Here is a 15,933-nt window from a genome sequence, read left to right as displayed (position 1 = left end):
GTCATCGGCCAACTGGCTAACCAATTTAGCTGGATCTCTTCCTCACTCTTCATGCTGAGAACAATTCCAGATGGATTAAATGGAATAAGTAAATCCATAAGGTACTAGAAGAAAACCTGGGCAAATGCTTTTATAATCTTGAGATGGAGAAAATCTTTCCAAGCATAAAAACCATAAAGGGAAAGATTTACAAATTTGGCCACATAAAATACTTTCACACCAACCAAAGTTTCTAGATGCAGTTAAACACAAATAACAAACTGGAAAAATATTTAACACATATTAGAGCAAAGAATTAGTTTATTTAACAATCAAAGAATTTGCCTTTATTCTGCTTCCTGTTTCCACAACACTGACCACCATCAGGTAACTGACTTTGCTTATAGGGTTTTTTTGTTTTGTTTTGTTTTAATTAATTAATTTATTTATTTTGTGACAGAGACAGAAAGAGTCAGAGAGATGAACAGACTGGAAGGGAGAGAGATGAGAAGCATCAATTCTTCGTTGCAGCACCTTAGTTGTTCATTGATTGCTTTCTCACATGTGCCTTGACCGGAGGGCCTACAGCAGACTGAGTGACCCCTTGCTCGAGCCAGCAACCTTGGTTGGGCTCAAGCTGGTGAGCTTTGCTCAAAGCAGATGAGCCCGCGCTCAAGCTGGCAACCTTGGGGTCTCGAACCTGGGTCCTCCGCATCCCAGTCCGACACTGAATCCACTGTGCCACCGCCCGGTCAGGCACTTATAGTTTTATTTTATTGGTCTCTTGTTTCTAGAATGTGAGCTTCATGAGGGCAGAGGCAGTGTCAATCCACTTCTGTATTCCCAAGTTACTCGAACAGTGCCTGACTTGTAATAGGCCTTCAGTTGTGATTTGTTCACGGTACAAATAAATGATATCAACAAGGAAAGACCGCCCAAAAGAGAAGTGGGGCTTGACTAGTGGTGGTGCAGTGGATAGTCAACCTGGGATGTGGAGGTCCCAGGTTCAAAACCCCGAGGTCGCCAGCTTGAGCACGAGATTGTCAGCATGATCCCATGGTCACTGGCTTGAGTCCAAAGTTGCTGGCTTGAGCAATGGGTCACTGGCTCAGCTGGAGCCCCCTGGTCAAGGCACATATAAAAAGCAATCAATGAATAACTAAAGTGCCATAACCACAAGTTGATATTTCTCATCTCTTTCCCTTCTTGTCTCTTTCTCAAAAGAGAGAGAGAGAGAGAGAGAAAGAGAAATTGGCATTACATGTGAACAGGCAACACACAGAAGAAAAAATAAGTGCATGAAAAGATCCCCAGTCTCACTAATGAGCAGGAAAATACAAATTAAACAAGGTATAGTTTTCTATTCATCAGATTGGTAAAAACATAAAATCAATATCTAGTGTTAGCAGCCTGACCAGGCGGTGGTGCAGTGGATGGAGTGTCGGACTGGGATGTGGAGGACCCAAGTTCGAGACACCGAGGTCGCCAGCTTGAGCGTGGGCTCATCTGGTTTGAGCAAAGCTTACCAGCTTGGACCCAAGGTAGCTGGCTTGAGCAAGGGGTTACGCGGTCTGCTGTAGCCCCGTGGTCAAGGCACATATGAGAAAGCAATCAATGAACAACTAAGGTGTCGCAACAAAAAACTGATGATTGATGCTTTTCATCTCTCTTTGTTCCTGCCTGTCTATCCCTATCTGTCCCTCTCTCTGACTCTCTCTCTGTCTCTGTAAAAAAAATAAATAAATAAGTAAATACTAGCACATATTCACAAAGATGTTTGTCCAAAGGTGTTCACTGTAGCAGAGATGTCTCCAAGGATCTCATTGTAGCAGAATTTATAATGGGAAAAAATTGGAAACAACCTCAATGCCCATTAGGAGTGAAACAGTTAAACAAATCCATAACAGTATTGAATAATAGCCAAGATTTACTGTCAAGAGGAAAAGCAATTTTGAACATACATATTAATATATATTTGTTGTGGATTGCACATGCATAAAACTTCCCTAGAATAGACGAGAAATTAATAACAGATAGTACCTATTCGGTGGGTGGGAATTTAGTGAATGAGGACAGAGATAAACGCAAGACTTTTCACATAGGGTTTTTATATGATTTTTGATGTCTGAACCATAAAATTTATTTATTCAAAAATTTAAATTAAACTTAAAAATAAAATAAAAAATATTAAAAATTCATGCCTGACCAGATGGTGGTGCAGTGCATAGAGCACTGACCTGGGATGCTGAGGTTTCAGGTTCAAAACCCTGAGGTCACTGGCTTGAGTGCGGGCTCATCTGGCTTGAGCACGGGCTTACCAGCTTGAGCATGGGATCCTAAACACGACCTCATGGTTGCTGGCTTAAGCCCAAAAGGTCACTGGCTTGAAGCCCGAGGTCACTGGCTTGAGCAAGGGGTCACTGGCTCAGGCTGGAGACCCCTGGTCAAGGCACACATGAGAAAGCAATCAATGAACAACTAAGGTGCCACAACTATGACGAGATCAGGCATGTTCAGGGTGGTATGGCCATAGATAGATAAGGTGCTGAAACTATGAGTTGATGCTTCTCATCTCTCTCCCTGTCTCTCTCTCACTAAAAAAAAAAAATATATATATATATATACATAGGTACATTTGTAAATGCATAGGAAGAGGTCTAGAGGGTGCACACCAAATAATAATTGAGGTTCTCTTTGGGGTATGAGGCTGGGAAGTATAGAGAAGGGAGGCTTTGTTTTACTGAAAACTTCTAGGTTAGTAATATTTTTTACCCAAAAAATATATTTACTTGTGTGATTCTAAACAGATGGGAGTAAGCTAGAAAAGAAAACAAAATAACAATGAATTTAAGTGGTAACAGACTAAGGAAAGAGACTGCAAGCCAGAACTCAAAACTTAAGAACCAAGTCAAGACTTTTGTTCCAAGGTTCTTTAGTGCAGAGCTGTTGGTTTTGCCTGTTCAACAACCATCCCTTACTTCGCAGTAACTCCAACGCCACTCTCAGGTTCTGAGCTTCTTGAGAGATTAATAAAACCTAGAGTGCCCAGAACACTGAAAACACCCTGACCACAGGAATTGGGTAGGGGATGGTCATATGACGTAAGCTGAGTCAATGAAAACACTTCTGGCTTCCTGAGGGGCCACTGAAATCCAGCAGCCCAAGAATGGCCATATAACTCAGGCCTGCCAATGAGAACACTAAATCACTGTGGCCACAAGGATTGGGCAGGAGATGGCATGTGACCTAAAATCAGCCAATGAAAACTCTTCCCATTTTTGCTGGAAAAGTGTGAGCTGGAAGGAATGCCCTCTTTCCTAGGGGTTCCTAAACTGATAGAATATAGACCCAGGGTACTGGGGGCTATCTTGACACTGCAAGGAAACAAGCTCCCAACAATGAGGCCAACACAGAGGCAAACGGGGTGCAGAAATGGAAACAGATTCCTAAGGGCATAATTTTTTTTTTTTTTTTTTTTTTACCAAGACAGAGTCAGAGTGAGAGTGAGGGATAGACAGGGACAGACAGACAGGAACGGAGAGATGAGAAGCACCAATCATTAGTTTTTCACTGCGCATTGCAACACCTTAGTTGTTCATTGTTGCTTTCTCATATGTGCCTTGACCATGGGCCTTCAGCAGACCGAGCAACCCCTTGCTTGAGCCAGCGACCTTGGATCCAAGCTGGTGAATTTTTGCTCAAACCAGACGAGCCCAGGCTCAAGCTGGAGGCCTCGGGGTCTCGAACCTGGGTCTTCTGCATCCCAGTCCAACGCTCTATCCACTGCGCCACTGCCTGGTCAGGCTGAGGGCATAATTTGAGTAACTAATCCAGCCATGCAGAAAGCTGCATACCCATGAATCTTTTAGCTACCTGAGCCAACAATGTCCCTTTTTAGCCTAAGTTAATTTGGGTTTAAGTGCTATGAATTGCACCCCAAAGAGTCCCAACTGATACAGTTCACATTCTGTGGGGTCATAAAATGGTAAAAATAAAACTGTAACGTCAAAACCATGTAAGATGGAAAATTTTTAAAGGCACATTCATAAGCTACAGAAATCAAAGAAAAAGAAAAATCACCCCAAAACCTTTTTCATTAAGAAAATTAAAATGCATTAGAATTCAGGAAACTCTTAAATATAGTCTGAAACGTTAAGATTATAAATTCCAGTTGCCACTAGATGAAAACCCTTTACAACCTTCAGGAAGTGGCCATATGACCCAAGATGGAATAATTAAGACACTGACACTTCTCTATTTCTACAAAAATGCCATATATTTTGAACACCCATTTAATGTATATCCTTTTCTGCAAACATGGGCAAAGGGTGCAGAAGCAAAATGGTCATTAAACAACAAGATGTTCAGCCTCTTTCAATGTTCAGGAAACTGCTAATTAAAATAACTATAAGACAGTATCTGTCACTTTTTCCAGATTAGCAGAGATGAAAAAGCTTGACAATACCTAATGATGCTGATCACAGGGGTGATGGATGCTGACAGTCACATTGCAGGTGTTTCCACTGCTTTTTCAGGAGGAGATATGGCTATAGCTATCTTTAGTGCATATGCCTTTTGGCCCAGAAGTGGCACTTTGAGAACCATTTTTTTTTTCTTTTTTTTCTTTTTGTATTTTTGTATTTTTTTTTTCTGAAGCTGGAAACGGGGAGAGACAGTCAGACAGACTCCCACATGCGCCCGACCGGGATCCACCCGGCACGCCCACCAGGGGCTACGCTCTGCCCACCAGGGGGCGATGCTCTGCCCCACCAGGGGGCGATGCTCTGCCCCTCCGGGGCGTCGCTCTGCCGCGACCAGAGCCACTCTAGCGCCTGGGGCAGAGGCCAAGGAGCCATTCCCAGCGCCCGGGCCATCTTTGCTCCAGTGGAGCCTTGGATGCGGGAGGGGAAGAGAGAGACAGAGAGGAAGGAGGGGGGTGGGTGGAGAAGCAAATGGGTGCTTCTCCTATGTGCCCTGGCCGGGAATCAAACCCGGGTCCCCCACACGCCAGGCCGACGCTCTACTGCTGAGCCAACCGGCCAGGGCCGAGAACCATTTTCTACAGAAATACTTGCACATGTGCTCAAATACATATAGACGAAGATGTCTTTTGCAGTGTTATTTGCAATACTTGCAAATACTTGCACATGTGCTCAAATACATATAGACGAAGATGTCTTTTGCAGTGTTATTTGTGCTAGCAGATTGGAAACAACCCAAAGATCTCTCAACAGAAGACTGATTAAAGATAGACTATCAAACCAGCCCATGGAATACCATGCAACAGTTTAAAGGGACAGGGTATTTCCATAGATTTTGTGACAAGAAAGGATGCCGAGGGTGTTTTGTCAAGTAAAAAGGCAAGCTTCAGTATGGTGTGTGTGTGTATATGTGTGTGTGTGCGCACACACACACAATATTTCTAGGATAGAGAAGAAACTGTCGAGAACAGTTACACCCCTGGAGGATGGGACTGTGTGTGCAAAGGGGAAGGAAGACTTTTTCCTTTTTACCCTTCTGTTTGAAGTTCTTATTGTAACAGCAATAATAGGTAACATATCCCGATGCTTGACAAGGAATAACTCATCTAATCCTCACAACAGCTATGGGGTCAGGGAAGACAGGGACATATGTTTTTTTCACAGTTGGATCCCAGTGCACTGTACCTGCACAGTGTAGGTCTCCGCAAATGTGTTGACTTTGTTTGACTAGTCACCTTGCTGTTCTGCTTCTCTTACCTGAACCATATTAAAGATTTGTAAGGTATTTTTCCCCGCCCAGAAGGAAGGAAGAGGGCTCGGAGCTGCAAAGTGGAATAACAAAAGGATTTATTGAGTACAGAGCGCGTCCCGCCCAGCAAGGTTCCCTGTCCCCGAGGAAAGATAGATGGAGGAGATGGAGGCCAGGGAAGTCTACTACACTGTGATGTTCCGGATCCATGCCGAGTTCCAGCTCAGCGAGCCGCCTGACTTCCCCTTCTGGTTCTCGCCCGCTACACCCAGGCCCAGGCGGCCGCGCGGCAGGAGTCTGCGCTGAAGACACTGGGGACAGAAGGCCTCTTTCTCTTCTCCTCCTTGGACAGGGAGCAGGATTCGTACATCAGCCCTGAGGAGTTCAGGCCCCTCGTGGAGGAGCTGACAGGGTCAACTCCTGCCGTCAGCTATGAGGAGGAGCTGCCCCCAGACCCCAGCGAGGAGACGCTCACCATGGAAGCCGGATTCCAGCCTCTGCTCCCGGAGTCCATGACCAAGAGCAAAGATGGGTCCTTAGGGGTCTCCCGCCTGGCCCTGGCTGGCCTCCGCAACTGGACAGCCGCAGCCTCGCCAAGTGCACTGTTTGCCGCCCGCCACTTCCAGCCCTTCCTTCCCCCTGGGGGCCAGGTGGAGCTGGGCGAGCCCTGGTGGGTCGTCCCCAGCGAGCTGAGCGTCTTCACCGGCTATCTGTCCAACAACCGCTTCTACCCACCGCCACCCAAGGGCAAGGAGGTCATCATCCACCGGCTCCTGAGCATGTTCCACCTGCGGCCCTTCGTCAAGACCCGCTTTGCCCCTCAGGGGGCAGTTGCTTGCCTGACCGCCATCAGCGACTTCCCTGGCCTGCCTCCATCTTTCTTTCCTCGGGGCCAGGGAACCTCGCGGGGCGGAATGCGCGCTCTGTACTCAATAAACCCTTTTACTATTCCACACTTGGTGGCTCTGGCCTCTTCCTTCCTTCTGGGCGGGGAAAAATACCTTACAAGATTAACATTAAAAATATTAAACTAGCACCCTGGCTGGGTAGCTAAGTTGGTTAAAGTGTTGTCCCAAGGCGGCATGGTTGCGGGTGTGATTCCTGGTCAGGGCACATATAAGAATCAACCAATGAATGCATAAATAAGTGAAACAACAAATTGTTGTCTCTCTCTCTTTCTCTCTCCCCTTTCCCTTTCTCTCTCAAATTAATAAATAAAAAATTTAAAAGAAATTAAACTAGCTTTAAACATGAAAACCAGAGGAGCCATAAAGTACTGCTACATCCCACAACATGGATGGCTTTTGAAAACACTGTTAAGTTAAAAAAGCCAGACACAAAGAAGCACATATTTATGATTCCCCTTATATATGTCCAAAATAGACAAAGTTACAGACATAGAAAGTAGATTAGTACAGGGAGCTGATGGGTACGAAGATTTTTTTGGGTTGATGACAATATTCTGGAATTAGATAGTGGTTAGAGTTTTCAACTCTGCAAATACATTTTTTTAAAAACACTGAATTGTTATTTTAAAAGTGTGCATTTTATGGTATAGGATTAAATGTCAATTTTTCAAAAAAAGAAATAAGCGCCTGACCTGTGGTGGCGCAGTGGATAAAGCGTCAACCTGGAAACACTGAGGTTGCCGGTTCAAAACCCTGGCTTGCCTGGTCAAGGCACATATGGGAGTTGATGCTTCCTGCTCCTCCCCCTTCTCTCTCTCTCTCTCTCTCTCTCTCTCTCTCTCTCTCTCTCCCTCCCCCCCCCAAAATGAATAAATAAAATAAAATAAATAATAAAACCTAAAAAAAATAAAATAAAATAATGTAGACATTAAAGGTAAAGAAAAAAAAACCCCAGAAGACCCTACTTCCAAAAAAGCTTCAGGCACTGGCCACATGATTGCTAATGACACAGCCAGCCCTGACCCCAGATCAACCTGATTGCTACTCAGATCTACCTTGCTGTCTTCCCATTTACCAGACAGAGAAGTTGAGGCTCACAGAGGGGCAGTCCCTGACCCCAAGTAAAAACTGCCAGAGCCAAAATATGAAACCAGGGCATGTGAGCACAAAACCCTAGTAGCTCTCAGTCACTCCACTTCTTTATAACTGGGGACACTGAGGCTCAGAAAGATGGGGTAACTTGCCCTTGGTCACATGGTCGTGGAATGGACTGTGGAGCTTCCGAATCTGGCCTCTTCCCATAGGCCATGCTGAGCTAGATGAAGAAATGTGGCACAACAAAAATGAAAAAAGGGGAGGAGGATGTTTCCTTGGCCAGAGAAAGAGCCTTGCTTAGGATGGGGGTAGTAAAGAGTCCTCAGGGACTCAGCCCAGCAGCTGCAAAGCCTCCAGTGCATTTTCCCCTGGCGGTCCCCCTCAGATGGCAGGAGACCAGCACCCGCACCCCCTCCCCAAGCAGGAGCCAGCGGCTGAGCCAAACCAGCTGGCCAGGCCCCTGAGGACTGGGAAAGTGGGGGCTTGGAACTCTACCATCTGGCCCCTCAGCCAGAAGGACAGTTGGGCAGAAGGTGCTGAGAGAGAACTCTGGCTTAGACCTAGAGGGTGGGGTCCCAGGAAGCCTGCTGCAGCGGAGATGGGGAGGACCCGAGGAAAACACAGGGATAAGAGATCAAGGAAGAGAGGCTGAGATGGGAGAGACAGAAATGAAGAGAAACAGACACAGAAGAACTAGGGGAGCAGGACTGAGAGACAGGCCCAGAGAGAGTCAGAGGGGAGACAGACCACTCACACATCCACGCCCCGGCGCTAGGACCGCCCCCAGCCCAGCCTGGTCCCAGGGCCTGAGGGGGGAGCACCAGCCAAAATACTGCCCAGCTGGACTACCCCTTTCCTCCTGCATATGCCCAGTGTCTGGGCTCTCCAGAGGGCCGCAGGGGACAATGGGCCTTGGAAGGCCTCTCCCATCCCCTCCCCAGCGGCAACTCCTGAGGCCCAGATGGACTCCATCTGGGGACCATGGCCAGACTGAGTCACTCTCCACCTGGGGCTCAGGCTCCCTCTGCTGGAAAAAAAGGCTAGGATTTCTCTGCTGAAGCTTGGCACGGCCGCCCATTGCTTTGTGACCTAGAGTCACAAATGTGCCTTGGCTGTTCCTCCCCACCCCGTGCCCACACTCCCCCATCTCAGTCTGTCCCTTAAACAGTGGGACCCCAACTCACGGTCTCCTGGGCTTGGTGGGCCTAACCTCCCCATGGGTAGGGAAGAGCTGACTCTTTTAAAGTAAGAGGCCCCAAATCCTCCCTCTGAAATCTGAATGGTCAAAAAGAGACAAGGATGGCCTGACCTGTGGTGGCGCAGTGGATAAAACGTCAACCTGGAAACGCTGAGGTTGCCGGTTCAAAACCCTGGGCTTGCCCTGTCAAGGCACATTTGGGAGTTGATGGTTCCTGCTCCTCCCCCCTTCTCTCTCTCTCTCTCCCCTCTCTATAATGAATAAATAAAATCTTTAAAAAAAAAAAAGAGTTTAGGCCCTGGCCGGTTGGCTCAGTGGTAGAGCGTCGGCCTGGCGTGCGGGGGACCCGGGTTCGATTCCCAGCCAGGGCACATAGGAAAAGCGCCCATTTGCTTCTCTACCCCAACCCTTCCTTCCTCTCTGTCTCTCTCTTCCCCTCCCGCAGCCGAGGCTCCATTGGAGCAAATATGGCCCGGGCGCTGGGGATGGCTCCTTGGCCTCTGCCCCAGGCGCTAGAGTGGCTCTGGTCGTGGCAGAGTGACGCCCCGGAGGGGCAGAGCATCGCCCCCTGGTGGGCAGAGTGTCGCCCCTGGTGGGCGTGCCGGGTGGATCCCGGTCGGGTGCATGCGGGAGTCTGTCTGACTGTCTCTCCCCGTTTCCAGCTTCAGAAAAATACAAAAAAAAAAAAAAAAAAGAGACAAGGATGCCCAAGCTCACCAGTTCCCTGAAAAAGATGCAAGCACAAAGGCCACACGACACCAGGTGCTGCAGAGCTGGGAGGAAGCAGGAGTTCCTAATTAGCATCAGGACCTGAGCATGCAATTTGGGAAGATCAGTGAACTGAAGATAGTTCTACCTTTGGGCACTATATTAATGTTTCATAATATCACCCCCACAAATACATTTTTAAAACGCTATATGGGCCTGACTAGGCAATGGTGCAGTGGATAGAGCATCAGCTTGGGATGCTGAGGACCCAGGTTCGAAACCCCAAGGTCGCTGGCTCGAGCACTGGCTCACCAGCTTGAGCACGGGATCACTGGCTTGAGTGTGGTATCATTGCTATGACTCCATAGTCACTGGCTTGAGCAAGGGCTCACTAGCTGGGCTGAAGCTCCCCAGTCAAGGCATGTATGAGAAAGTAATCAATGAACAACTAAGGTGCCGCAACTGTGAGTTGATGATTCTCATCTCTTTCCCTTCCTATCTGTCTGTCTCTCTCTCCATCTCTCTCTCTCTCTCTCTCTCTCTCTCTCTCATCTCTCATGTGGGGAAAAATAAAAAAGAAAGAAGGAAGGGAGGGAGGGAGGGAGGGAGGGAGGGAGGGAGGAAAGGAAAGGAAAGGAAGGGAAGGGAAGGGAAGGGAAGGGAAGGGAAGGGAAGGGAAGGGAAGGGAAGGGAAGGGAAGGGAAGGGAAGGGAGAGAGAGAGAGAGAGAGAGAGAGAGAGAAAGGAAGGAAAGAAGGAAGGAAGGAAGGAAGGAAGGAAGGAAGGAAGGAAGGAAGGAAGGAAGGAAGGAAGGAAGGAAGAAAACAGCTGGCTGGATCAGGTGGTGGCACAGTGAGTAGAGCATCAACCAGGGATGCCGAAGACCCAGGTTCAAACCCTGAGGTCACTGACTTGAGTGAAGGCTCACCAGCTTGAGCCCAAGGTTGTTGGCTTTGCTGGAGCCCCTGGTCAAGGCACATATAAGAAAGCAATCAGCCTGACCAGGTGGTGGTGCAGTGGATAGAGCATCAGACTAGGATGCGGAGGACCCAGGTTCGAGACCCCAAGGTCACCAGCTTGAGCACAGGCTCATCTGATTTGAGCAAGGCTCACCAGCTTGAGCCCAAGGTCGCTGGCTCAAGCAAAGGGTCACTCGGTCTGCTGTAGCCCCCCCAGTAAGGCACATATGAAAAAGCAATCAATGAACAACTAAGATGCTGCAAAAAAGAATTGATGCCTCTCATCTCTCTCCCTTCCTGTCTGTCTGTCCATCTCCCTCTCTTGCTTAAAAAAAAAAAAAAGAAAGAAAGAAATAGAAAACAAGAAAGAAAAGAAAAAAGCTATATGAATTTCTGTGCCCACACAGAATAACAAACAGAAATGAAACAACTCTTTTACATAATAACATAACCACAGTGAAGGTGAAGAAATAACTAACCCAAGTAAATTGTTTGTTTTTTTATGACAGAGACAGAGAGAGAGTCAGAGAGAGGTACAGATAGGGACAGACAGGCAGAAATGGAGAGAGATGAGAAGCATCAATTCTTTGTTGCGGCTCCTTTAGTTGGTCATTGACTGCTTTCTCATATGTGCCTTGACCGAGGGTCTACAGCAGAGCAGGTAACCCCTTGCTCAAGCCAGTGACCTTAGGCTCAAGCCAGCGACCTTGGACTCAAGCTAGCGACCATGGGGCCATGTCTATGATCCCATGCTCAAGCCAGCGATCCCGCACTCAAGCCAGTGAACCCATGCTCAAGCTGGTGAGCCCACACTCAAGCCGGGGTTTCGAACCTGGGTCCTCCACATCCCAGTCCAACACTCTATCCACTGTGCCCCCACCTGGTCAGGCCCAAATAAGTTTTGAACACAGTATATCTCTTCTGGCTGAAGACAAAAGTGAAAAACAAACCTGACCAGGTAGTGGCGCAGTGGATAGAGTGTTGACCTGGGACACTGAGGACCCAGGTTCAAAACCCCGAGATTGCCAGCTTAAGCGTGGGATTACACACATGACCCTGTGGTTGCTGGCTTGAGCCCAAGGTCGCTGGCTTAAGCAAGGGGTCACCTGCTCTGCTGTAGACCCCTGATCAAGGAACATATGAGAAACAGTCAATGAACAACTAAGGAACTACAGCAAACAAATGATGCTTCTCACCTCTCTTCCTTCGTGTGTGTGTGTGTGTGTGTGTGTGTGTGTGTCTGTCTGTCTGTCTGTCTCTCTTGTTCTCTTGCTATAAACAAATATTGAATCCTAGATTTGTTGGGTCAACAATTCTGAAATCACTCAATGCATTATGTCTTGTATCCTCCACAATGTGATCCATACTGTTACTGGGCCCATTTTACTAAAGAACAAACTGAGGCACAAAGAAAGAAGAAATTTCCAAGTTATCTAGCTGGTAAGTCACAGAGCCAGGGCTTGAACCCAGGCAGCCAAACTCCAGCATTCATGGCCTTGACCATGATACTATACTGACTCCTACAGTCCTGGACTCCGAGGTCGCCAGCTTGAGCGTGAGCTCATCTGTTTTGAGCAAAAGCTCACCAGCTTGGACCCAAGGTTGCTGGCTCGAGCAAGAGGTTACTTGGTCTGCTGAAGGCCCATGGTTAAGGCACATATGAGAAAGCAATCAATGAACAGCTAAGTTGTCGCAACACTCAATGAAAAACTAATGATTGATGCTTCTCATCTCTCCGTTCCTGTCTGTCTGTCCCTGTCTATCCCTCTCTCTGTAAAAAAAAAAAGAAAAAAAAAGAAGAAGTAGCTTAGCATTAGGGTCCTCCCCAAGGCACAGAGAGGCACCTGAGGCTCAGAGAGAGAAGCGAAGTCACTTGGCTAACATCGCACAGCTGGTAAGTAGCCTAAACCCAGATCCGCTTGAGTCCTAAGCTTGTGCCTTTATCCACTGCAATAAGCTGCCTAGGAAGTTAGTAACAATGATAAGGCCATTAACAATCCTAGTAATGGTTGCTGCTGAGCTGGATGTCTTCACCGCTCCTGACCTACCATCAAGCTTCTCCACCCTGCTCTGTGCCCCATGGGCTGACCTGAATGGATCCTGTCTTCTGGCTTCTAGGTGGGCTGGACTCAGGACTGGCTCCATAATTTGTGGGGCCCAGTGCAAAATGAATACGCAAAGCCCCTTGTTCAAATATTAAGAATTTCAAGACAATGACAGCAAGCATTTAACCAAGTGTGGGGCCCTCTGGGGCCGCACGCACCCATGAAGGATGCCCTCATCGGGCTAAGGGACACCAGCAGGAGACTGGATGGAGAGAGACGCACGATGGTCATTTTCCGGCTTCTCTCTGCAGCAGTGACAAGGACTGGCTGCCATTCTTGGCTCAGGGTCCCAGCTCCCACCTAGTAGCTCTCTCCTCCCTCTCCTCCCTGGTCCTCTAAGGGGAGGTAAAGGCTCTGGTTGTGAGCCCCACTTGGCTACCCTCCCTGTGGCTTCTCCATCCCCTGCCCACACCTTTGTCAAGACCCTGATAAGCCCTCCTCAAACTGTCCTCAGTGGAGCATGCTTCTGTCCCCAGTTAGGACCCTGACAGTCACAGACTCCCCTCCCCCCATTTCTTGGGAGTTCACCACATCCCAGGTGCCATTTCAGTGCAAAACCTCAGCTGGCCCTGATAGGCCCGCACTGACGCAGTCTGATGTGGGATGACAGCGGCTCATGGAAGGACAGAACATGTGCCCTGGCTGGCACTTAAAGCCAAGCCCATCAGCTTCTCCTGCCCAAGCTTTTGTCACTTTGCCCCTAGCTACTTCTACTGACAGTTCCCTCCTCTGTCTGACCATCTAGGCCACCATTTGTCACTGCCTATATTTTGGGTGATCCCTCAGAGCAAACTTGGGGCCGAGTCATCCCCATAGAGTCTGGACCTCAGGCAGTGATCAATTTTTCAGAGGCCAGGGAGAGGGTCGCCCTCCCTGCTGTGGTCTGGGAGTATCAAGGAAGGAGAGTGGAAAGGAACGAGGCAGTCCTGAATGGCCACTCGGTGGCTGTGTGACCTTGGGCAAGCCACAGACAGCCCCTCCCTGACAGAGCTACTGGAGAGGAAGAGGTATATGTGCCTGGCACAGAGCATAAATGAACGGTTCTTAAAGCGTGATTCAGGGACTCCTGGGGACCCCAAGATCCTTTCAAGGGGTCTGCAAGATTACAACTCTTTTCATAAAAACATTAAAGTGTAAGCTGCCTTTATCACTCTTATTCTCTCCCAGTTGTATAGCTGGGTTTTGCAGGGACCATGCTCCTACAGCGGCATGAATGCAGAAGCAGGGGTGAGAATCCAGCTTCTATTAAGCCAGATACAAAAGAGAGTTGCAACATTGAAAACAATGCCAGTCTTCAGAATACATTTTCTTTTGTCTAGGAAAATATAGCTATTCTTCATAATAGAATGCTTTGGGGTTAATAATTGATCAGTTAATTATTGTTATTTTTAAATGAATCAATAATTTAAATATTTCTGTTTTAATGTTTAATATAGTAAATATCAAATAGGTATAATCCACCCAAACGAAAGCTCTTTGGGCATCTCAGTGACTTGTGAGAGGTACAGTATTCCTGGAAACCAAGGCATTTAAGACTCATTGGTGTATAAAAAGCAACACCACTGGGCCTGATCAGGCAGTGGCACAGTGGATAGAGAATCCGACTGGGACACAGAGGACCCAGGTTCAAAACCCTGAGGTCACCGGCTTGAGCGTGGGTTCATTTGGCTTGAGCATGGACTCTCTAGAGTGGCATCATAGACATGACCCCATGTTTGCTGGCTTGAAGCCTAAGGTCACTGGCTTGAGCAAGAGGTCACTCGCTCTGCTATAGCCCGCCCCCATCCCCCCGTCAAGACACATATGAGAAAGCAATCAATGAACAACTAAGGTGCTGCAACAAAGAATTGATGCTTCTCATCTCTCTCCCTTCCTGTCTGTCTGTCCCCATCTGTCCCTCTCTCTTCACACACACACAAAAAAGCAACACCACTGGCATTATCAGAGGTCTCTGCTCCTTTGCCTGTCTCCCCCACCAGAATGTGAGCCCCATGAGGGCAGATTTTTGTCAGTTTTGCCCACTGCTGCATTCCAGCACCTAGAAAAGCACTGAGTGCTCAATAAAGATTTGCTGCCTCAATAAATGAATACAGGCCCTGGCTGGTTGGCTCAGTGGTGGAGTGTCAGCCTGGCGTGCAGAAGTCTTGGGTTCGATTCCCAGCCAGGGCACACAGGAGAGGCGCCCATCTGCTTCTCCACCCTTTCCCCTCTCCTTCCTCTCTGTCTCTCTCTTCCCCTCCCACAGCCAAGGCTCCATTGGAGCAAAGTTGGCCCGGGCGCTGAGGATGGCTCTGATCGCAACAGAGCAACACCCCAGATGGGCAGAGCATCGCCCCCTGGTGGGCGTGCCGAGTGGATCCCGGTTGGGCACATGCAGGAGTCTGTCTGACTGCCTCCCCGTTTCCAGCTTTGGAAAAATACAAAAAAAAAAAAAAAAAAAAAAAAAGAATACATACTAATTAGTGTCATTATGCTTTTATTGTGAGTCAACTTTTTTCTTCCAGACCCTATAAAAACCACTCCAAAAGCATACTATGCAGAAGGCAGATCACAAGGAGTGTGAAGAGTACAGGGACCTGGGTTTGAATCCAGCCTCTACCACTTGCTATGCTAGGCCAATAAATTCACCTCCCAAAGCCTCAGTTTCTCTTCAATCACAGGCATTGTTCCTGGCATGCAAAGGTAGGAGCTGCACACCGTGGGAGGTAAAACACCACACCTATATAATCCTCTTGCCAATTACATCACATGGTCAGATACTGAGCATCCACCACCTGTGTCTGTTCTCTAGAGCCTCCCCCACTCCCTCATTTCATAAAGGAGACACTGGCTAGCTGTGTGTTCCTTGGGCCAGGTGCTTTCCCTTCTGTGCCTCAGTCTCCCTATTGGTAATATGGGGGATAATACTAATAGCAATCGTTTAGGGTTGGTAGGAGGTGTCAGCAGAGCTTGGCACAGAGACTGGTAGTGGAAGCACTACACGAATGTTATTATTATTCTGTGCAAAGCCACTCCCCTTCCTCAGGCCTGGTTTCTCTGTCCAGGAAGCAGGTGTCAGGATCCTGGGAAACCCTCAGTGCACTAGTTATTTACCTACTCTTTCCTCTCCCCTTTGTAACCCACATCATAGGGGTGGTGACGGCGTCCAACACTTGCTACTAGCTGGATTGCCCCAGTAGCCCCTTTCTGCCTGCAGTCACCCTAACGCGTTTGAGATAAATGCCTCTATTGAATCCCCTGTTTGAATACCTC

The 15,933-nt window shown here is 48.0% G+C and overlaps 1 protein-coding gene across 3 annotated transcripts in view; it reads right to left on the bottom strand.

Moving 5' to 3' along the window:
• SPTBN4 (spectrin beta, non-erythrocytic 4) overlaps positions 1-15,933 on the bottom strand; it is a 95,461-nt gene that overhangs the window by 21,319 nt on the left and 58,209 nt on the right. The gene's annotated exons all lie outside the window — the stretch shown is intronic.

Source organism: Saccopteryx leptura, chromosome 9 (genome assembly GCF_036850995.1).
Source record: "Saccopteryx leptura isolate mSacLep1 chromosome 9, mSacLep1_pri_phased_curated, whole genome shotgun sequence".
In the NCBI taxonomy this organism is placed as follows: Eukaryota; Metazoa; Chordata; class Mammalia; order Chiroptera; family Emballonuridae; genus Saccopteryx; species Saccopteryx leptura.
This window is presented reverse-complemented; position numbering and strand designations above follow the sequence as displayed.